This window comes from Dama dama, chromosome 4 (assembly GCF_033118175.1).
Source record: "Dama dama isolate Ldn47 chromosome 4, ASM3311817v1, whole genome shotgun sequence".
NCBI classification, from domain to species: domain Eukaryota; kingdom Metazoa; phylum Chordata; class Mammalia; order Artiodactyla; family Cervidae; genus Dama; species Dama dama.
In genome coordinates this window covers 52,589,769-52,614,028 of record NC_083684.1, presented here as the reverse complement: position 1 = coordinate 52,614,028, position 24,260 = coordinate 52,589,769, and the positions used below count along the sequence as shown (strand labels likewise).

Sequence of the window (24,260 nt, the reverse complement as noted above, 5' to 3'; positions counted from 1 at the left end):
CAAAGTCTCTCACTGTTTCCATTGTTTCTCCACTATTTGCCTTGAAGTGATAGGACTGGATGCCATGATCTTTGTTTTTTGAATGTTGAGTTTTAAGCCAGCTTTTTCACTCTCCTCTGTCACTTTTATCAAGAGGCTCTTTAGCTCCTCTTTGCTTCCTGCCATAAGGGTGGTGTCATCTGCGTATCTGAGGTTACTGATATTTCTCCTGGCAATCCTGATTCCAGCTTGTGCTTCATCCAGTCCGGCATTTTCCATGATGTACTCTGCATATAAGTTAAATAAGCAGGGTGACAATATACAGCCTTGACGTACTCCTTTCCCAACTTGAAACAAGTCTGTTGTTCCATGTCCAGTTCTAACTGTTGTTTCTTGACCTGCATACAGATTTCTCAGGAGGCAGGTAAGGTGGTCTGGTATTCCCATCTCTTCAAGAATTTTCCACAGTTTGCTGTAATCCATGCAGTCAAAGGCTTTAGCGTAGTCAGTGAAGCAAAAGTAGATGTTTTTCTGGATGTCTCTTGCTTTTACTATGATCCAGTAGATGTTGGCAATTTGATCTCCTCTGCCTTTTCTAAATCCAGCTCGAACATCTGGAAGTTCTTGATTCGTATACTGTTGAAGCCTAGCTTGGAAAATTTTGAGCAATACTTTGCTAGTGTGTAAGATGACCTGCAGCTCGGGGTGGTCAACAAAAGGTAGGGAGATGTTATTACAGGACTTCAAGGAAAATTCCTCACCAGGAACAAAGAGCTGGACTATACTCTTGTATAGCTAGAGGACTTCCCTCTAGCTCAAATGGTAGAGAATCTGCCTGAGATGCAGGAGACCAGGGTTCAATCCCTGGGTTGGGAAGTTCTTCTGGAGAAGGGAATGGCAATCCAGTTCAGTATTCTTGCCTGAAGAATTCCACGGACAGAGAAGCCTGGCGGGCTACAGTCTGTGGGGTTGCAGAGTCGGACATAACTGAGGAACTAACACACAAACTCTTGTGTCCCACTCCCTACCCCGATTCCCACTCGGATTACAGACTCACTGGCTTGACTCCAGCAGGCACAGTGGACCATGAGGCCACTTTAAGGATGAAAGCTTTGTGCCAGTGATGGATAAGCAAAAAGATAGAAGTATCTTGCTTTACCCGAGGACTATGGAGCTGCCAGCCCAGCCCCAGACTGCAGATCTCAGGACCTCTTACTCACAAGAGAAACCACCTTCCATTGAGTTTACACCACTGTTACTTCTCATCTCTGCTACTGGCAGCCACATGCTGTTTCCAATGACACTGTGGCCTTACACAGCAGATGGGACAGTGTTCTACACCAGAGGAATCCTCCCAGCAACCTGCCACTATTCAGAGTACAGAACTAGGTACAGTAAGCAGAAGGCAAGATACAGAATTTCCCACAGAAAGGAATTACAATCATTTTGCCTTAAGAGGATGTAAAGTGAGAACTGGATGAGATGTACTGAGTCATTCATCCAGCAACTACTACGCACTCCCCTATTCTGGGCACTGAGTGAGGCAGGGTGAACAAAAGCAGCTAAGAGTCGGGACTTCCCTGTTGCTCCAGTGGTTAAGAATCCACCTGCCAATGCTGGGGAAACGGGTTCAATCCCTGGTCTGGGAAGATTCCACATGCCACAGGGCAACTAAGCCCATGAGCCACAACTACTGAGCCTGTCCTCTGCAACAAGAGGAGCCATCACTATGAGAAGCCTGTGCACCCCAACCAGACAGTGGCCCCCACACGCCACAACAAGAGAAAGCTTGCATGAGCAGCAGGGAAGACCCTGCAGCCAAAAAAAAAAAAAAAAAAAGGCAGACAGGGTCCCCACCCTTACAGAACTCACAGTCTGGAACAGAGGACAGAAGATAAACAAACAGGGGAACAAATATATATATATATATATATAAGTGCAAACCGTAAGAAGTATGATGTAGGAAACCTGAGTGAGTCTCAGCACAAAACTGAAGAGAAAGGAGAAGGAAGCCATGTGAAGAATAGGAGTAAGAATATCCCAGAACACCCATCAAATGAAGAATGGATAAGTAACACATGATACATCCATACAGTGGAATATTATTCAGTTGTAAAGAATATATATGCAACATAGATGAACACTGAAAACATGATGCCAAGTGAAAGAGGCTAATCACAAAAGACCACCTCATATTAGCAGATTCCATTTATATGAAATGCTCAGAATAGGACAATCCAGATCGGTGGTTGCCAGAGGCTGGGAGGTGGGGGACACAGAAGGGAAGTAACTGCTGATGGGTACAGGGTGTCTCCTGTGTGGATGAAAACATCCTGGAATTAGATACTGGTGATGGTCGCACAATCTTGTGAACACACAAAAAACCACTGAACCATGCTTTAAAAGGGTGAACTTTACGGTATGTGAAAGAAGAAAAGTGAAAGTCCCTCAGTCATGTCCGACTCTTTGCGACCCTACTGACTATACAGTCCATGGAATTCTCTAGGCCAGAATACTGGAGTGGATAGCCTTTTCCTTCTCCAGGGGATCTTCCCAACCCAGGGACTGAACCCAGGTCTCCCACATTGCAGGTGGATTCTTTACCAGCTGAGCCACAAGGGAAGCCCAAGAATACTGGAGAGGGTAGCCTATCCCTTCTCCAGGGAATCTTCCAGACCCAGGAATCAAACCAGGGTCTTCTGCATTGCAGGCGGATTCTTTACCAACTGAGCTATCAGGGAAGCCCAGTATGTGAATTATATCTCAATTAAAAGACACTCAAAGGGCTACTCAGACTGAATTACCAGATTGGTAATAAAGTCTCTAATGAAAGCTAAAAAAAAAAAAAAGAAAGAAAGAAAAAGAATATTCCAGGAGATGGAGGAATTTGTTAAAGACACTCAGAGGAGGCCCTCTCGCCCAGATCGCTCTAGTGAGGGAGGGAGGGGGTGCTGGGAGATGAGGCAGAAGCTCGAGGGCTTGTGAGTCCCAGCCAGCCATACGCTCTTTATTCTAAGTCTGACCAGGAGGAGGAGGATGGTGTGTTCTGACTGACATTTGAAAGACCCCTCTGGTTGTTGCATAGAGACTGCCAGGGTTGAAGAGAAGCAGGGAGAAGGGTGAAGTGGCTGCTGTCACACCCCAGGATGGATGCTGGTAGCTGGGAGCAGGGTGAAGGCAGCGGGATGGAAGAGAAGGTTGGTGATGATCTGTTTCAGGTCAAGGACGGAGAAGTCCTGATGGGGGCCTGGCCGTGAAAGGGGTGGTGGGGTGAGGCGGAAAAGGAAGATTCGAGAGTGATCTTTACGCGGTCTAATGAGTTTTTCCAAAGTGCTTTTCTGCCAGATTCCAATTGTGCACAGCACAAGAAGAGCAGATCAGCAAATGCCTGTGAAATGAATTCAATAAATGAACAGTCGCTGCCTGATTTTTTGTAGGGCATATTTTTGTATTCTCAATAAACATATGAATTCTCTCTCTCCATATGTATGTATGTGTACGATCATATATATATTCTCTCATACATTCTCTCTGTCTCTCTCTCCATATGATATCTTTACCTGTACCTCAATCGAGAACAGCCACTGCAGGAGAGGGCTTCCCTGGTAGCTCAGTGGGAAAGAATCCACCTGCCAATGCAGGAGACCTGGGTTCAATCCATGGCTCGGGAAGATCCCCTGGAGAAGGAAATGGCAACCCACTCTAGTATTCTTGCCTGGGAAATCCCACGGACAGAGGAGCCTGGCGGGCTCAGTCCCTAGGGTCGCAGAGAGTTGGATTTGGCTTAGCAATGGAACAACAATCACCCAGGGAAGCCCAGCAGATGAGCTGTGACTCACCGGGGTCATAAGCCCCCAACCCACTGACAGCCACGTGCATCCTGAGGGGACACCAGAATCCTGGAGGAATGAATCCTTGTTCTGGGCCGAGGAGCAGGAGATGGGGAGGGAAGCAGAGCCTCACACAGAACAACTCCAGGGTCACCGTGATCGCAGACCACAGCACAAACAGAGCCCCCAGAGTGGCGAAACACAGTGTCCTTTGGGGATGTCTCCTCCCCATGGCTTCCTTCCAGGTCCATTCTCCCCAGCAAGAGGGCTGGTCTGTTTTGGAGGGGTGGGTGTGAGCAGCGTCCCACCGTGTGGCTCCGTGGGGTGGGCTGGGGGTGGATGTGAGGTCACTTGTTACTGCCTGCCCTGGGCAGCTTCACCAGAATCACTGCCCGGGACCTGAGGCCTTGACTTTGGCGTTTCCCTAACTCTTCCTGATTATTCTCGTGAGGGGCAGACTTGGTGGCGCTGCATGCTTCACACAGTTGACCAAACTCTGCTTATTTCAGCCTACCAAATGCCTGGGAAGTAGGTCAAATAGCCTGTCATTGTCGTTTAGAAGGGACTTCTCACCACACGTCACACGAGGCCCTCCTATGCTGACAGAGGTCCAGGGCACCTTTCCCAACACCAAATCCATGGGCTCTCGTCATGTGGGTTCGATACCCTCCCCAGGGGGCCTCTACGGTTGTCCAACAAGTGGAGTTTGTTTTGACCACAATGGAGGACACTGCAAAGTCTCCCGAAGACAGCGGTGGGCCGTGTGATGTGGAAGAGCATGAGTATGATAGCCACCACTCAGACACAACACACAGGGGCTAAGACTCCGCACTCCCAGTGCAGGGGGCCTGGGTTCGATCCCTGGTCAGGGAACTAGGTCCCACATGCCACAGCTCAAAGTTTGCACACCACAACTAAAGATCCCGTGTGCCACAACTAAGACCTGGTGCAGGCAAATAAATAAATGTTTTGTTTTAAAAACCATACACAACATACAGATTTTTCTCGTTGTATTTTAAATAAACAGAATCATATCATATCTACTTCTCGGAATCTTGCTTTCCCTTACCTGCATCACAGAATCACCTCTAAAACAACTAGGAGAGCTCTGACCCGCTCTTCTTAGCAGCTAATATTCCACAGTGTGGAGGTGCCATATTTTACTCAATTGTTCCCTGAAAAATGGGCGTTCATTTTCCTTCTGGGGTTTTGCTTTGTTTTTCATTTTGCCACCACAAATAATGCTGCAATAAGTAATCTTTTGTACGGGGGACCATTTTTTCTGCAGGGTAGATTTGCAGGCATCAAAGGCTATTTATGGAGTATTTCACAGTTAGCTTAGAGAATGGCTTCCGAGATCAAAGGATGCAGCTGTGTGTCCAGCAGGTGCTTGTTGGGGTATAGAGTGTCACTGGAAGAATACACCTGGAATGGGTGTCCTCACGGGAGGGGAACTGGGTGACAAGGGACTGGGGAGGGAGACTTGATTTTCACTGTACGTGGTTTTGTGTGTCGTTTGACTGCTTTATCACGTGCCTGGACGGCTCATTCAAAAATAAATAAGGTTTCTTTTTTAGGCTGTCTTCTAAAAAGGTTGCGATGATTCACATGTCCTCCAGCAACGTGGGAGAAGACTCAGTTGAGCTCATTAATGCCCTATATTTTCTCCTTCAAGGCTGTCCATTCCCCCAGCCGCCATTTCTTGACCTAGTGCAAGCTCAAACATCACATTTTACCTGCTCATGAGATGCACAATTCCTCTAATTCCACAGCCCTTGGGCAGACAGAAAGCAAACTGCCAGAGATACTAATTTTGACAAGTCAGCCTGGCCGACACCTCCCAACGGCACAAGAGAGAAACCCCAGGCAGGATGGGAGCCGGTCTTTAGGGACCTGAAGGCACCAAACACAGAAGACAGAAGGGACACTCTGTCCTCATGGGCATGCAGGTCACGGTTTGAAACTCCTGCCGGCTGAACGGCCTCATTAGCGAGCAGCCTGGAGACCCCCAAGTGCCCCCTAGCCTCTGAGGAAGGGCGAGGGAGGCTGCAGGGGCGGCGGCTAGCGGTGGGGCCCTGTCTTCTGAGGACAAGACAGGAGGGAACAGGGGACGAAGAATACAGAAGAGTCGAGCTCAGAGAAGCAAGAGGTTTTCTCGTTCCCTTCCTACAGGCCCGTCAGCCTGCAGGGCTGGTCCAGAACCAAAGGCCCCGGCGTGACTCAAATGACAGGACAACAAAGCTGAGCTCGTGTAGACAGCGAGGGCCCTGAGCACGGGCAGCCGTTCCACCTGAACACACCTGCTGTGGCCACACTGCCTGCAGCTCCGGACTCACCTCTCAGGGGTAGGGGGTTGGGGGGTGGGGAAGGGACTGGACGTGGCCAGATAAGAAAGCTACTCAGGGGAAGGTGGGGGATGGGAGAGCATGAAAACACATCTCAAATCAGTAGCAGGTCCACAGGATTCAGGTGGTGGATTGAGGCCCTTTGCTCCCGTTCTGCAGCCCACACTCTGACCCGAGCTGGGCCAGATGCAGCAGAGGTCCCAGCCTTAGCTGGAGTGGTTCCCTCCACCTGGAATGCCCTTGCCCTTGATCCTTCGAGATTTGGCCAGCAAGGGTGTGGGCGGCCTCCATGAATGAGGAAAACGGGAGACAACTTGAGGGACTGTCAGCAGAGATGAGCCAACAAAGTGCAATGCAGACACCCAGCAGAGTCCATGTCTCTCCTTCCCTCACCCTCCACAGCAAGTCCGTTTGCCAGTTCTGTTGCCAGGACCTCTGAAACACATCCTGAATCTATTTCCTTTTGCCTTTTTAATTTTGTTTCATTGTTAAAGTCTTTATTGAATTTGTTACAATATTGTTTCTGTTTTATGCTTTGGTTTTTGGCCCTGAGGCGCATGCAATCTTAGTTCCCTGACCAGGGATTGAACCAGCTCCCTCTGCACCGGAAGGTGGCGTCTTAACCACTGGACCACCAGGAAAGCCACACCCCACCCCCTTTTTCTTCTTCTCAGGCCAAGCTGCCAGCACCATCTTTCACCTGGACAGCTCCCTGACAGCCGCTGCTGGTCTTCCTGAGTTCACTCTTGCCTTCCCAGATTCTATTCTACACACACTCAGCCAGAAGGATCAAATCAAACAAGGACCAGATCCCTTTCCTGCTTATAATTTTTCAACGCCTCTAGGAACCTCATCCGCTTCCACTTTACTTCTCACCCCAATGCTCCCACCATACTGGCCTATTTTCCCCTTTCAAGCTTATTCCTACCCCAAGGCCTTTGCACATTTTGCCCTAGAAGATACAGTGAGAGCAAAGTGCGTGGGTATGAGATAAGAGCCTTCCTTGTAGCAGGAAGAGCCAGAGCAAGGGTCCTGAGGAGGTACATACCCTGGTGTCTATGGAGCACTAAGGAGGCCCATGGAAGGAGCCAGGCAGGTGAGGAATGGAAGTCACAGGTCAAGGTGGGGCAGATTGTGTGGGGACGATGAGGACTTTGATTTTTACTCAGTAATAGGGAGCAGAGGACAGACAAATCTGACGGAGTGGTAAGAGGGTTCCCCTGGCTGCTCTCCCACCCTCTCTCCTGCCCTAGGTGAAAACCAGTCTTGAAGAGAAACAGAAGTTTGGTCATTTGTGTGGTAAATGTCTATGAGAAAGAAACAAGCAGAAGGCTCTCCAGCCCAACAAGGCCTCATGCTGGCCAGCGGGGCTTTGTGACCTGACCGACAATCCATCATATCGCATTGTAGGAAACCAGACCCTCCTCCACTGGCCGCCGGGAGAATACCCAAAGCAGATGGACAAGCAGTGAGGCCATGTGGCTGGAAGAATGCCTTCATGGTGGTCGGCGAGGGCCAGAATCAAATCCCGGCTCAGCCTCTCAGCAGCTATGTGGCCCATGACTCATGACTAGACCTTTCTGAATCCAAGTCCGCTTATCAGTAAAGGTGGGGGTGGGGTGGGTGGGTCATGTCCACCCCTGAACAAGCCTGTTGGGAGGGTTAAATAAGGTAACAGGGATTGAGGGACTAGCAAAATGCTTGGCACAGAGGGAGCCCTAAGAGATGTTAGCAAAGCTGTTATACCCCAAACACTGAAGAAACCATAAACAATACTCTCAACTCCTCACATCTGCCGACATCCTTTGGCCAAACTGGACTCATAATATCAAGCACAGGGCAGAAGTGAAGGGTCCTCCAGAGGAGAGGAGCCTTCAGTTGGAAGATTCTCTCTCCCTCTAAGCTACTCTCCACGAATGCAAGCCAGAGAGGAGAGATGGACCACAGACAGTCTGGGAAGTGGGCATCACATGAAAACAGCACAGGCTCGTTTTTCAGTGCCTCACAGGCAGAACCCCCCCAGCCTACATCCGTATCTCTCAAGGTGGAAATCTGAGTAAAGCAAGACTTTTAGCCACATCAAAGGCAGTCTAGGGCCACTTCTTGCTTCTTCCCCAGTCAGAAAAGCAGTGGGCCCTCGGTCTGTTCCATGAAAGAAGGTCAAGGCCTCTGAGGGCGTCAGGTCCACACCTAACATGGGGACAATTCTCACTCTTCAGGCGTGTTCACAGTCATTCAGCAGAGACTTATTAAGCAACTACTATGGGCCAGACACTGCTCTAGACACTGAGATGAGACAAGGAATGGACCCATGATTGCTGCTCTCAGAGTTGAGGAGGATGGTGCAGAAAGCAAACAAATGTGTAAGAAGAGATGATGACGGTTGCCATGAAGGAAAACAGAGCAGGAGCTGTCTTAGATGGGTGCTCGGGAAGGTCCCTCTGAGGGGCCATTCAAGCTGAGACCTGAATAAAGTAGTGAAATTACATATACACGCATACCCACACTCATACATAATCTTGGATATGGCTGGCTGGCTGTATGCATAATATACACACATGCACAGAGCCAAGAACACAGCCCCTGCTATAGAAATCTAAGGTATCTGCTTTGATAGTGACTCATGCTCTTGGGCTACGGGGGTTGGAATCTTCGAAAAACCTATATTAGGGGAAACACACTGACTGAAACCACCCATCCTGGACAGGAACCATAGCAACCATCTGCATGGGTTATTTTATGACCGGAGGTCCTGGTAAGGAACACGGAGCTAACAAGCCACCACCAACCAGAAAAATTCCAGAAAGGTCATTGTAGATGCCACGTGTTCTACCAACCTCCCAGAATTCTCCTCGCTGGAATTCATCCTGGCCAAGCAATGCATGCGTCACCAGGAAGGACCCTGAATCAGAATGATTGGCCAGGGACAACTGAGAATCTAATCCCATCACCATAAAACCTGAGACTTCAAGTCATGTGGCAGATCAGTTCTCCTGGGTTCCCTTAGCCTCCTGCTCTCCTCCCAGGCATCACTTTCCAATGAAGTCTCTTGCTCTATCAGCATGTGTGTCTCCTCGGATAATTCATTTCCGAGGGTTAGACAAGAGCCCACTCTCAGACCCTGGAAGGGGACCCCCTTCCTAAAACACCTACACTTTCCCCCTCAGGTTCCAAAATGCCCTTCCCAACGGAGCATCATTTGAAAAAGGTGTTCCTTTTCCTTTACTTTTTCATCCTGGGCGGTGTACCACAGACACGAAAGACACTCTCTATCAGGACCCCGTGCCCCTGCAAAGTTGCACAGTGCTCCATTGTACAATGATCCTCACTGATTCATCCAGTCCCCGCACAATGAGGGACATGTAGGGCAGTTCCCAGCTTCTGTTCTGCCAAACGGTGCTGCAACGACCCATGCTGGACAGAGATCACTTCTCATACCCGGGAACACCTTTTGGGGCAAACATTCCTCGAAGTGGGAGTGTTAGGAAAAGGGAGGGTTCAAAGGGAGCGGTGTGCAAGTGTGGGGCTGACATCGCCCAAGTCCATCCAAACAACAGCCCTGCTCACCCACCCCCGGCAGCACTGGACAAGCCTGCCTGCTCCCCCACACCACTGCCTGCAGCTCACCTTTTGCTCTTGCCCTTCTGAGGATTGAAAGTGTGTTGGTTACTCAGTCGTGTCCGACTCTTTGCGACCCTATGGACTGTAGCCCGCCAGGCTCCTCTGTCCATGGAATTCTCCAGGTAAGAATACTGGAGTGTAGCCATTCCATTTTCTAGGGGATCTTCCCGACCCAGGGATCAAACCTGGGTCTCCTGCATTGCAGGCAGATTCTTTACCATCTGAGTCACCAGGGAAGTCTCTGAGAGGTGAAAACTATTAACTCAGCATGATCTTAACTGGCATTTATCTTATTACGTGCCATGTGGAGTATATGTAGACTATACACATAGAATGTATAGAAATATGTATTGTGGTGTTGTGATTTATAGCAAGAAATGTAGTTGGTCTTTGTTTCTGGCACAGTTCAATTCAGTCACTCAGTCATGTTCGACTTTTTGTGACCCCATGGACTGCAGCACGCCAGGTAACCCTGTCCTTCACCATCTCCCGGAGTTTGCTCAAACTTATGTTTTTTGTACAGAGTTTCTAAAATCCTGGGAACTTCCTAAGTGATAAGAGCAAAGGGAATATCTTTTGTTTCAAATTATTGGTGTTTTGTCCTAAATTCCTAAAGTAGCTACAGAGTTATAAAGGGGAAAGCAGTGTCCTGTTATTCAGAACAAGCCCCTTCCAACCACACCTGAGTTTGTTAATGGGGTGACTAACAGAAAGTCCCTAGGGGAAACCCAAGGATTCCCCCCAAACCCCCATACCCACTGAGGTGCTTGGCTGCCAGGAGAACCAACTCGGATTAGGGGGTTGGAGCTTTCAGTCCCATCCCCCGACCTCTGAGGAGAGGAGAGGGGCTAGAGATTGAGTTCAATTGCCATAATCAACCAAGTCTTGGAGTTCCCTGGTGGTCCAGTGGCTAAAACTCCGAGGCCCCAGTGCAGGGGGCCTGGGTTCGATCCCTGGTCAGGGAACTAGATCCCACATGCTGCAACTAAGACCCAGTGGAGCCAAATAAATAAGAAATATTAAAAAAAAAAAAAAAGACCACTACTGTTACTACTGCTTCATTCAATCCCTCAGCAAAACTTAGTCAGGCATATCTTTGACAGAAAGGGTTACAACTTTAGCAAAGTAGATTTGATCCTTTCACTAAGAGGATGAATGGCCCTGAATACGTCAGCTGAGTATTTCAGGGAAGAAGAGTAGGGTGTGTGGTCAAGGTAAGCCCCTGGAGAAATGTGTCAGGGGAAATCTGAAAGAGTGGCGGCACAGGGAGGCCAGAATGGTGGTGGGAGGGTGGGGAGCAAGACCGGGGAGAAGGGGAAGCTCTCCAGGAGACGGAACAAATGTCATGCGTTGAAGGAAGCGAAAGCCAGCCAAGGTGGCTGGAGGGTGGAGTGTCGAGCGGCCTGCAGGATGAGGCTGGGGACAGGCGAGCAGGGGCCACAGGCTGCTCAGCCTGGTGGGATTTAAGAGCTGGCTTTTTCGCAAGGGGACAGCTCCAGGAATGTGGAAAATGCAAGGGACACCCTTCATGTCCAGCCGCTTGGAAATAAAACGAGGTTTTAGTATCACTACTGTCAAGAAGTGAGGCCTAACTGCTGTCCTCAGGTGTGCATGCGTGTGCGTGTGTGTGGGGTGTGTGTGTGTGTGTGTGCAGTCGTGTCTGACTCTTTTTGATGCCATGGAATTTTCCAGGCAAGGATGTTGGAGTGGGTTGCCACTTCCTACTCCAGGGGTGTTTCAGACCCAGGGATCAGACCTGGGTCTCTTGCATTTCCTGCACTGGCAGGCAGATTCTTTACAACTGCACCACCTGGGAAGCTGTCTCCAGGGGTCCTGCTTAAATGCCTCTCAGCCCAGAGGTCCTGAGAAAAGGATACAGTAGGGCACCCGGGGGCGGCGGGGGGGGGGGGGGGGGGGGGGGTGAGGCGAGGACAGAGGGAACAATGACTCCATCCCTGCCTACAGCCTATTGGTCCAGAAAGAGCACCTGACCTCAACTGAACCCATCTTGAGAACCCCTTCCCTGGCCCTGGGCGATGAGTCCAAAGGGAGACACCTTCCCTCCCCTGGGTTGTTCTGGCCTTTCTGGGAGCCCACTACAGGTATACAGCGTGGTCTGTAGATGGTCGTCAATGAGCAGAGGGAAAGGCAGAAAGACCATGAATATCAGAGAATGAATAAAGCAGATGGGGGCGGGGGCAGGAATGAGGAAGAGAACCCTGCTGGTGGCATTTGTGTGCTGGATCCAATTCGACAGGCTGGCTGTTGCCCAGCACCCACTCCGCCCTTCCCCATGAGTGGTTTTGGGTGGGAGCAACCAGCCTGTTTGTGTGGCCCCAGCCCTATGCCACAGGGATTGGTTCAGGAGAGTCACATGACCCAGGCTAATCCAACCAGACAGGAACTCCGCAGCTTTGCACTATGGCTGAGGGATAAGACACTCTCTCTACCTCTCAGGCCAAGGATGAGAAGACAAAAGTCTGGACCAGTGCTGGCAGCCAGTCTGCTACCTCCAGAAGAGCCAGGTTTGAGGATGACTCAGACATCAGAGGAAAGAATGGAAGGACAGAGAGAAAGTGGGTCACTGGGGATGGCCCTGAGCTCCAGAGCCAACCAGCCCAGAAGCCTGTCCCACCTCTGGGCTTTCCAGCTGTGAGTCAATCTTGTCCCCTAGGACTTATGCCCATCTGACTTGGTGTTTCCGCTACCTGTAACCAAGTAACTGGTACACAGTCCTTCCTGAGGCCCTGCTTTGGTTCTCTGGGCCATTCTAGCACCCTCTTGTTAAATCTTCCTTTTGGGCCTAAAAAGCTGCTAAATGGCAGGCCTTAAGGAGCTCTAAGACAACAATAAAGCAATTTGACCGACAACATAATTTGCCCCCTGTCACAAGTTACCCTGATGGGGTGGTTAGACAGCATCACCGACTCAATGAACATGAACTTGAGCAAACTCCAGGAGACAGTGAAGACAGAGGAGCTTGGCATGCTGCAGTCCATGGGGTCGCAAAGAGCTGGACACGACTGAGCGACTGAACAGCAGTTTATCCAGCTGTAAAATGGGGATAATAATAATAAACACTTCACTGGGTTAAGAGGATTAGAAACAATTTAAAGAATACCTAACACATTGCAAATTCTCAACATGTTAGCAATGATTATTCTAAAGCATGGAAGGGTAGCTGAAAGGTCTCAATTGCAGACAGCAATTAGCTACAGCCCTCCCCCATCTTGTTTTGCTACTCCTTTTGTTTAGGTCATCAAATCCTTTATTCACTAACAGTCCCAAAGAACAAACAGCCAGCCCAGTTTCTGTCAGGAGGATGGCAAATCTAAGCTCCGAGGGGAGGGTGAGGGAATTTGAATGAAAGTGGTTAGACTCAACTTCTGTAGCTGGGTGGCGGAGGAAGCCCTCATGAGCTCATTTCTCCATCGAATACAAGCTGGGGTCTAAAGTTTCAAAACACAGGCTGGGACATGCTGGCACAGTCCCATGAGCGGACAAAGGAAAGAGCCCGGATGCAAGAGAAACCACGACACGGCAGGTTCCACAACTAGCTCAGCCGGGAGGAGGCTCCCGGCTGGCTTCCAGCCACATCCGCTCTCCGCACAGCTATGAGGCAGCAGGAAGACCGGACTGCCACCCACCCCGCTCCGCCCCACGTCTGTATCCACAGCTGGGAACTGGCATGGGCGCGGGAAACTCGGAAATAAACTCAGGAAGTGAGAACTGGAAGATGCTTCCATAGCAACGCCCATCTGGAGATCCCTGCCCACAGCTGGAAACGTTCGGAAGCGAGGCTTATCTAGAGATGGACACCAGGTTCATTTTTTCCATTTGCACCCGGAGTATGTTACTTAAGCTCTACTTCCTTGGGGAGCCTCTGGGAAGCGCCTGTCCTATGGCTCAAAAAAATCTTATCCTTCTTCTGAATGTTTAGAAGCTGGGGATTAGCCGTGTGGCCATGTGTTTCTTGCGTCTTCCACTCTCTATGGTGGGGCAGACCGAGTCTGCCTTGCTCACTGATACTTGGCTCAGGACAGGTCTTCAATGAATGTTTATTGAATACATAAATCAACTGCTTTGTTCCCAGTTTTATAGTTATTCATAACATTAGCTAACACGAAAGCACCTATATGCACACAGCAGTGAGCTGAGATGCACCTACGTAAGGGGTATTTAATACTGGTCATGGCCGTTTAAAAATGAGCCTCCTTCTCAAGGTCAGAGCCACCAAAAAAAAAAAACCTGGAGTTCTTTCATCTTGAGAACAGGATGGGAGACAGTGTGAATATCTAGAGCAAGGCTGGGCAGGTGGAGGCTTGGATGCTGAGGAATCAGCTTTGATAATAAGGATTTTCTGAGTAGAAATGTTATAGGGTGGGAGTATGCCTCGTCAAGGAAGGCTGGAACACAAGCTTCTCAACATTAAGACAGACAGCTCCAGAGAATTCCACCTAGCTTCCCCAGAAGTCACAGCTCACATGATTCTTTACCTTTCAAAATATTTTTCTTGCTTATGAAAGTGATATATGCTTATACATACACATTAAAAACTTGGAAAATAAATGTGCCAAGAAGAATATAAAGTTACCCATAATCTCCCCGCAGAGAATAACCACTATAAAGATGTTAGTTCATTTCCTTCTAGTCTTTTTTCTCTAGTGTGAGCAGTATGTGTATAGAGCAGTGAAGAGATTTTTTTCTTCCTTTAAGTCTTTCACCTGTGCTTTTCTAGATTTTAAACATTGAGTGAAAAATATCTTTAAATGGCGAAATTAAGTCTGTCTCCCCAAACTATAGACTTGTTTGGAAGAAGGAAGACTATCCCCTTCTTCTGATCCTCTAACTTCTGCTTCCATCTGAACCACCATTACAGACCAGTGATTCTTTTTCCTTTCTTCTTCCTCTTTAAAAAAAAAAAAAAAATATATATATATATATATATATATACACATATTTATTTGGCTTCACTGGGTCTTAGCTGCAGCATGCAGGATCTTCAATATTCGTTTCGGCATATGGGATCTTACAGCCGAGGCATGCGCGTGTGGGATCTAGTTCCCTGACCAGAGGTTGAACCCGGGCCCCTTGCACTGGGAGCTCGGAGTCTTAGCCACTGGACCACCATTGAGAACAGACCAGCTGTTCTCAATCCTAACTCCGCATGACCATAACGGGATATAACAATCACCACTGCCAGCATTAACTGAACAACGACTTTCAATCAGGCCATTTTAAATGTTTTTATAAAGACTGTTTCATTAAATCCTTACAATCCCATAAGGCGGGTACTGTTATCATTTTACAGATGAGAAGACTGAGGCAGAGAGGCTAAGTGACTTTCTGAAGGTCGCATGGCCGTTGAGTGGTGGTGCCGGTGTCTGAACACAAGTCATCTGGCCCCAGGGATCCTCTTCCTTTGGGTTCAACTATCAAGACCCTGACAACAAGGACACCAGCTATGAGCTTCATTCAGGGCAAGGTTCCCAATGTCCCTGTTGCCAAGTCTGTCATCATCATTATTCATACTTCTTTCCAGACTCATTTTATTTCCTAAAGGAAATGAGAAATTGTTGAAATTCAGCATAAGTGAGATAGCCGGAAACTAGAGCTGACCACACACACATGTAGGTCTCTGCTGGGCTAAGAAACATTCTTAAATGACGACCTTTCTGGAGGGGACCAGGGGTCAGTTCCTGGGTGGATCACACTGCCCCGACTGAGACCTCACCTAGTGTCAGATGGGATGTGAAAGCCCCTCCCAAACTTCACCCCGCAGTGGGTTGGAAAACAGGCTTAGAAAACTGACTGCCCGCCATGTATTTACACATGAATCTAGAGAGAGGGCTGAGGGCTACGGCTGTCTGACAGGGGTGGGAAGGGACTGCTCTTGGCACGTTCAGAGGCTGAGTGGGGCTAGCGTCAATACTGAATCACCACAGAGGATCAGCCACTTATGTTTTTGCCATCATCACACAGAAAGCAGCTCCGTGACTCCCTCTAACCCCACAGCAAAACCAGACCCACAACCACAGGGGGTTTTCCCAGGAGTTAATTACTCGGGAGTTTGTTTTCCCTCCAGGTTAGGAAGGGAAAACCTCTATCTCAGGAAAAAGTCTCAGAATGCCCAGTTCAGGGAGGGAGATGAGAAATCGCATCGTGGGGTCTGAGAGTTACTATCCTTCCGGGTGCTGAGCCAAAACAGTCTCCCCATGAAGGAGGATCCATGCAGAGAAGGGGTGACCAAGGGCTGTAAGGCTGCCAGGTATCCAACCTACCTGGGCCCCGGGCCTGCTAAATGCCTGTGTACAGAGCTCAGTAATGTCTCACTGTGCTTCAGTCTTTAGGTGCTGGGGTGGGGGGGGGGGGGGGGGAGCGGGGCTGGTTTTTTCAGTTTTGCTAATATTCTAAAAATGTAGAGAGAAAGTATGATGCACTCCCAATTACTCAAACGCAGATTCAGTAATTATCAATTCTGCCCCATTAGCTTCATCTATTCCCTATTTCTCTCCCACCCCTTTCCTTTTGTCTGAAGGATTTTTTTTTTTTTTTCAATGTCTGAAGGATTTTAAAGTAAATCCTAGATATCAGGTCCTTTCAATTTTACATGTTTCAGTTGGTAGATCTAAAGTATGCAGACAGGTGCTTATGTGTCCACAATATTAAGCTGGTTTCTTAATTGATCAAAATAACAATGAATTTTTTCCTAGAAGGTAAGACCTCATGTTGACTAAGGAGTAGGGAAATGGGTCACCTCGGCTAGTATGATGGAGAAATGCCTTTTTACAGGGCCTCGTGGCAATACAGATCCCAAAAACCTTGACAACCAGCATGTATCTTCTGACTTGGCTCTTCCATTCGTGGACTCAACAAAAAAATATTTACTGATGCTTCTCATGTGCCTGGCAATGTCTTAAGCATTTTTTCCCCCGGTACCAATGTAGACATTGAGGCACACAGAGGCAAAGTCATTTGTCCAGGATTACACAGCTTTTATGTGCCAGAGCTGACAGGTGAAAGCAAGCAATCAAGGTTTAGATGAGAACACCGGATCCTGGCAAGTTAGCATCCTGGGCTTTCCACGTGGGAGGCCACTGCTCCAGGTTCCTCAGCGCACTCCCTACCCGCACTGGTGAACACTCACTATGTAGAATCTGCCCTGGAACCTACACATGAGGTGGGTGCTCAGTCGCTCAGTCATGTCTGACTCTTTGTGAACCCATGGACTGTAGCCCTCCAGGCTCCTCTGTCCATGGGATTTCCCAGGCAAGAATCCTGGAGTGGGCTGCTATTTCCTTCTCCAGGGTATCTTTCTGACTCAGGAATCAAAATCATGTCTCCTGTATCGGCAGAGCAGGTTCTTTACCACTGAGCCACGGGAGGAGTCCTCACCAGGCATCTTGTTACCTGCAGCCCGATGTGTCCTCACTGACACATCGCCTCACAGAGCAGGGGTGCGATGCCGTCACACATGTAAAGCGCTTAGGATGTTGTTGGGTGCTCACTCAATCTTGCTTACAGATTATTACCATTATCATAGTGAGCTGCTTCCACAGCCCCTGGCAGAGAGAGGAGGGGCCGGCTGCAGACACCTGGTACGTTTCAGCGCCCACCCTGCCACCCCAGATGGAGGGAGCTACAGCCGCCAGGGCTGCGGCCCCTGAGGCGGCTGCAACCCCTCCTTCAGGGGCAAGAAAGAGCCAAGGAGAAGAGGGGCGAAAGGGGCCCCGCAGCTTGGCAGCCTCCTGAGGGAGCCTCAGCCTTTCCAGGCTGGAAAACAAGGTTAGAACCCAGCTGGCAGGACTTCCCTGGTGGTCCAGTGGCTACGACTCCGTGCTCCCAATGCAGGGGGCCGGATTCCATCCTGGTCATGGAATTAGATTCTGCATGCCGCAACTAAGACCTGATGCAGCCAAAAAAAAAAAAAAACCAAACAACAAAACTAGCTCAGACCCATTCTCCTAATGCACATGTCCTGACTGCCAGGATCTGTATGTACCTTCACCATTTTTGCCATATCCTCAGACCACTGGTACTATGACTTACTTTGCACTTCTCTTTAATTGCATTCCCTTTTATTTTGGCTTATATACCATCACTAGCCTCACCCAAAGCAGTAACAGCCATGGAATACCAGGTTTGATATGCTATTGAAATTCTTTTGCTGTTACGCATGAAAATAAAAGTAGGACTATGAAACTGTCTACGGTGTTTACTCATACCACCTCAAATTATCTAGTGGAACGATCCGACCTTGGGAAACCTGTCCCTATGGCAGTAAGACATCATTCCTAGTCAGCAGGTTCCTACCCCTCCACCCCCCTTCCTTTGCACGTTCTTCTCACTTACATTCTAGAAACACCAAAGCTCAGATGCTAGCTCAGATGCAGAGCCCTAAACTCCCTCACTAGGGCTCTGTCCCCTGGAATGGATCCATGGTTCATTCTTTCACTTACACTGTCTTCCAGGATGGGTTTGTAACAATAACAACAAGAACAACAGCCAACGTGCACTAAGGACCTTCCCTGTACTGGGTCCTGCTTTAGGACTTTATATACATAATGAGGGAGACTCAGGTTCAATCCTTAGGTCAGGAAGATGCCATGGAGAAGAGGAATGGCTACCCACTCCAGTATTCTTGCCTTGAGAATTCCAAGGGCAGAGAAGCCTGGCAGGCTATACAGTCCATGGGGTCTCAAAGAGTCAGACATGATGAGGCACCCCCCCCCCCCCCAAGAACTGAGGATCCCCACAAGGCCCCAGGCAAAGCAGGGTCACTCTCCTTTCACAGACGAGGGAACTGAGGTTCCGAGGGATTAAGTTGCTTGCTCAAGGTCCCACAGCGGGGGCGTGACATAGCTAAGGCTGAATCCACGTCCACCCCCATAACTTCCAGGGGTCCACCCTCCTAACTTCCTCACTACCCTGCTGACCCCAGAACTGCTGGCACAGACTAACCTCCTCCGAGCTAACTGAACACTGACATTAAGGAATTCACCTGAAGTCACACCGCTCAGAGCTGGGATCCAGGTCAGCCGATCCTGGAACACATTCTCACCCTCGTAACCAACCACACAGCCAGCACCTGAGTGGAACCTGAGTGGAACGCAGGCCCGGGGCCCTGGCGCACATTATTCAGCCCCGAGAGGCCAACCCCCCCTTCTCAAAGGAGATGAGGCCCTGACACAACCAAAGGAGCCTCACATCACTGTCTCTTGTGCCTAGAGGGAAGCTGGCTGACCTAAGTGGAGTTTTCTAAAACCAGCCCATTCATAACATTCTTCTGTGTGAGGTTTCTCCTCACCTGGTTGCTAGGCCTCAGGCCCACATTCTTGATGATAATTAAACCATGACAGGTACGAGCACCAGGCCCTGTGCTAATTTAACTGCCTCACAGGTTCTGACTCACCCAAAGCTCACAGCATCCTTATGAGGTAAGGACAAGCATTATTCTTGTTTTAGGATGAGCAAATGCTGCTCCACAGAGGCTAAGGCCACTGGCCTGAGGCCATAGAGCTGGGAGTGGTGGCTCCAGAGGCCGTGTCCTAACCATTCAGGGACACTGCCTCCCATGACATAATCTCACCTGTGCACTCCCACATAATCTCACCTGTGCACTCAACACTCATGGGTGCCGGGCTCCAGACTAAACACCTTTCACAAGATGACCTCAGTGACTCCCACCCCTACCCTCCGTATACACACACCTTGATGAGGTGTTTTTTCCCCCCATATTTTTGGCCATGACACACAGCATGTGGGATCTTAGTTCCCCAACCAGGGATCGAACCTGTGCCCCCTCCATTAGAAGCATGGAGTCTTAGCCACTGGACCACTAAGGACATCCCAAGGTGCATACTTTAAAAACAAAGAGCCTGACATTCAGAGACGTGCAGTCCCATCTGTCACGCAGCTAGTGCAGGACAGACCAGGATGCAGGTGCCGACCGCGTGACTCCAAAACCCTTAGCTGCAAGGATTCACAGCCTCACACCCCAATTCCACATGTCCTAAATCTCTACCCTGTTCCCAGCAAGCCCCCTAAGAGAAACCGGTCTCTAGCTCCAAGTATTCACTTCACGGTGGACAGTCATCACTGCTACTGGGCCTCACAGTGACCAGGAGCCCTGGCCAATCCCCAGGACAGGAGACAGCGCGGCAGTTGCACCCCGCTTGGTAACTGTTGCTTTGCACCATCCCCCTCCCCAGTAAGGAGCCTACTGAACTCAAGTGCATCAGTCACGGGTGTGTGTGTGTTCTCAGGTGTGTCTGACTCTGCGAGCCCATGGACTGCAGCCCGCCAGCCTCCTGTGTCCATGGGATTTCCCAGGCAAGAATCAGTCATAAGCAAACGGACGTCCCTTCTCATAAGCCTCCTTCTCACCCCCTTCATCTCACCCCTCTAGGGAATCACAGAGCTCCAGGCTGAGTTCCCTGTGTTAACCAGCAACTTCCCATTAGCTCTCTTACATATGATAATACATATATTTCAAGACTACTCTCTCAATTTGTCCCACTCTCTCCTTCCCACGCTGTGTCCACAAGTCCACCCTCTACGTCTATGTCTCTACTATCCATGACCTTTTTTCGTTGCTCTTGTCTTCTAGATTGAGGGTTTTACATTGTTTTTTTACTGTGGTAAAATATATATATAACATAAAATTTGCGATGTAATGGTTTTTAAACAGACAATTCGGCAGCATCAACCACATTCACCATATTGTACAATCATCAATATCTAATTAATTTTTGGTAATTTCTATGTTAGTACTATTCAGTTTGTTATTTCTACAGAGTGATTTTTGGTGTGTTTCATACCTCTAGGAGTGGATCTGTTTCCTGTGAATTTTGAGCTTGACTGGCATAAAGTTATTCACAATATGTTTAATCTCTGCAGCATCTATAATTGTGTTCCATTGCTTTTTAATTTTCTTTATGCATTCTCTTTTTTTTAATGAATAATCTTGTCTGACTTTTCCCTATTAGTTTTCTCTTTTTTTTTTAGTTTTTATTTTACATGGAGTAGAGTTGATCTAGGGACTAAACAACAACAATAGTTGATTAACAATGTTACATGAGTTTCAGGTGTACTCCATGGCCTCTGTCCTGGGACATGGGGAGCTGTCTCTTCCCTGAAGATCTGGAGTTGCAACTGCTCACTTCTACTCACAGGGCTTCCTCACATCCCCAGAGATCAACCCGTGAGCAATCCTGGTTCTGTCCAACCTTGCGCTATGCCCACAGCATGTTAGGGCAAGGACTCTGAAGCCAGATGGTCTGGGTGTAAATCCCATCTTTGCCACTTACTCACTATGGGACCTCAGACAAGTTACCTCTCCTCTCTGTGCTTCAGGTTCCCCTTTTGAAAAGGGGGATAATGATGGTACCAATGTCATAGGGTTGTTGTGTAAAAATACATAGAATGGGACCTGGTGCTTAGAGCTACATAAATATTTGCTATTGTATAGGACTTCCCTGCTGATCCAGTAGCTAAGACTCCGAGCTCCCAATGCAGGGTCCCAGGGTTCAATCCCTGGTCAGGGAACTAGTTCCTACATGCCATAACTAAAGATACTGCATGCCACAACGAAGAAAAAAGATCCCACATGCTGCAACCAAGACCTGGTGCAGCCAAATAAAACTAAATCTATTAAAAAATAAATATATTTTTTAAAAAGGCTTTAAAAAAAGGCATTTGCTGCTGTAGTAGGAGCAGCCCAATTAAACACATTCATGCCCACTGGGAGGGCAGATTCCCGTTCAGTCTCTAAGAAACCCTGCGATCACCCACCAGCTGCACAATTTTTTTCTTTTTTTAAAAGCAGGCTCTCTCAAAGGAACACACAGGCCTGCTGGTGGCGAAGGGCACAGCAGCCTAGAGCTGGGGCAGGGTTCTCGGTTTCCTGCTGACCAGCTGTGAGACAGCAGTAATTACAGTCCACTTGGAATGATCTGGCTGGCCTGGCGCTTTGTGTGTTTATTCTCTATGAATTCCAACCCCACCCAGAACTAAAGCAGTCGTGACCTCTGCGTCAGGACCTGGACATCTGTGCGCCCGCCTGGCCAGGAGCTTCCCAGGCATGGCCAAGCTGGCGGGCTCATGACCCCTGGTTTGCTTCTGAGGGTGTTCTGCCACCCCTACCCCGGGACTTTGACCACCTGATGTGAACAGCCGACTTGGAAAAAGACCCTGATGCTGGGAAAGACTGAAGGCAGAAGATGACGAGGGCAAAAAAGGATGAGATGGTTGGATGGCGTCACCAATGCAATGGACATGGACTTGGACAAACTCGGAGAAACGGTGAGGGACAGGGAGGGCTGGCATGCTGCAGTCCAGGGGCTTGCAAAGAGTCAGACATGACTTGGTGACTGAACGATCACCCCGGGACATTTGCATCATGACTAGGGGTGGTGCCTGCTACTGGGATCTTGTGCACAATCGTGAGGGACGCTGCTCCATGTCCCACGATGCACAGGACAGCCCCACCACAAAGGACGATCTGGCCCCAAAGGTTGACAAATGAGGCTGAGCAACCCTGGGTCTAGGCTCGGAAACAATAAAAAGATGCTGAAGCACCAATGGAGTTGGTAAAAATGCAGACCGGAATTCAGTGTGTGTGGGGCGGGGGGAGGGGTGCGGTGGTGGTGATCTGAGATTCTTGAGTCTGTGAAGCCAACTTCTAGGCCCGTGGGCCTCAAAGTTCTGGTCCAGGGAGCAGGGGTGTCAGTAACACCGGGAGCACCTTAGAAATGCAGACCATCACCTGCCCTCAGATCTGCTGAAACAGAATCCGCAATTTTTTTTTTCAGTTTATTTTTCATTGGAGGATAATTGCTATACCAGGATGTGTTAAGTTTCTTCTGTCCAACAACACGGATCAGCTGTGAGGACATATGTATCCCCGCCCTTCTGGGCCTCCTCTCCGCTCACCCCCATCCCACCCTCTAGGTCAGCACAGAGCACCAAGCTGAGCTCCGCATGCTAATGCAGCAGCCTCCCACTAGCTATCTTTCAGAATCTGCATTTTTAACAAGATTCTCAGGTACATTCAGTGATGGGACATTCAGGGAATCCTGGTGGCAAATTAGGGAGCACTGAAAAAATTTTCATTGCTTGGGCCTCAGGCTTTTTACATAGGGACAGGATGGAGGGGGGTGGCTGGGCAGGTTTTGACAGTCCAGCTCCACCTTCCCAATTCAGTACTCAGGGTTGAGAAACCCAGAAGCACAGCCCTGGAGGAAGCAGTCTTTTCTCCCTGGCAGGCAGGAGCAGTCGCCACTGTAGAGGCCCCCCATAGAGTCGCCGCCCTCTGGTGACAAACATCCTATCAACTCTCGGGTCCTTGGCATTGAATAACCTGGCCCCCGAGAAGCAGGGGTGCTTTGGCACCCAGAGCCTATGCTGTCTGCCAGACGCCAAGCTCCTGGGCAGGAACTAGGCCAATGTGGAGAAACAGGAGTAAAACATCCGAGCGTCTTAACTGTTCACAGGAAACAAGAAGAAAGAGGAACTTATCTCACTGTGACTTCAAATTGGAAGGTGATACCAACAATAGCCAGCGTGTCCCATGTGCCTGTTTCTAAGCACAGGAGCTAATGCCCCCATTCTACAGATGAGATAGCTAAGGCAAGGCACAGGCCAGTTACTTGCTCAAGATCATACAGCTCGTAGATGGTAAAGTGAGAGCTGAAACTCAGAGTCCTCACTGCTGAACTGCTCTCCCACCAAGACCTGAGGCTTTAACACCTCCCTCCCCTTTGGCACGGGGCTTCAGGGGTGGCACTGTGCTTGCTTAGCTGCTCAGTCATTTCCAACTCTTTTTGACCTCATGGACTGTAGCCCGCCAGGTTCCTCTGTCCATGGGGATTCTCCAGGCAAGAATACTGGAGTGGGTTGCCATGCCCTCCTCTAGGGGATGTTCCCAACTCAGGGATCAAACCCAGGTCTCCCACATTGCAGGCAGATTCTTTACCATCTGAGCCACCAGGGAAGCCCAAGAATAAATACTGGAGTGGGTAGCCTATGTCTTCTCCAGGGGATCTTCCTGACTCAGGTATCAAACCAGGGTCTCCTGCATTGCAGGCAGATTCTTTACCAGCTGAGTTACCAGTGAAGAATCCACCTGCCAATGTAGGAGACACAGGAGATTCAGCTTTGATCCCAGGGAAGATCCCCTGGAGGAGGGAATGGCAACCCACTCCAGTATTCTTGCCTAGAAAATCCTATGGGCAGAGGAGCCTGGTGGGTTACAGTCCACAGGGTCACAAAGTCTCAGACATGACTGAGCACCTGACCTGTCAGCCTTTGGCACAAAGCATCCTCCACGTTCCCAAGAAGCAGGGGGGTTTGGCCAGGGTGCTTCCTGGTACCTCTCCAGGGCAGCTAGCTTTCAGTTGTCCTACTTTGTGGAAGAGGAGAAAGGGCTTCGGGCACAGAGCATCATGGCTTTGCCGTGCTTGACAGCACAGCTAGGCCACATTGG

General features: G+C 49.3%; 1 protein-coding gene across 10 annotated transcripts in view; it reads right to left on the bottom strand.

Annotated features, from left to right (window-relative positions):
- The window catches only part of SIPA1L3 (signal induced proliferation associated 1 like 3), a 252,031-nt gene that overhangs the window by 159,370 nt on the left and 68,401 nt on the right, over positions 1-24,260 (bottom strand). The window contains exon 2 of one of the 10 annotated variants that reach the window (XM_061139186.1): positions 12,673-12,826. The exons of the other annotated variants lie outside the window; for them this stretch is intronic. The gene's annotated coding sequence lies outside the window, so the exon portion shown is untranslated. The remainder of the gene's footprint in view (positions 1-12,672; positions 12,827-24,260) is intronic. 10 annotated transcript variants of the gene reach the window in all.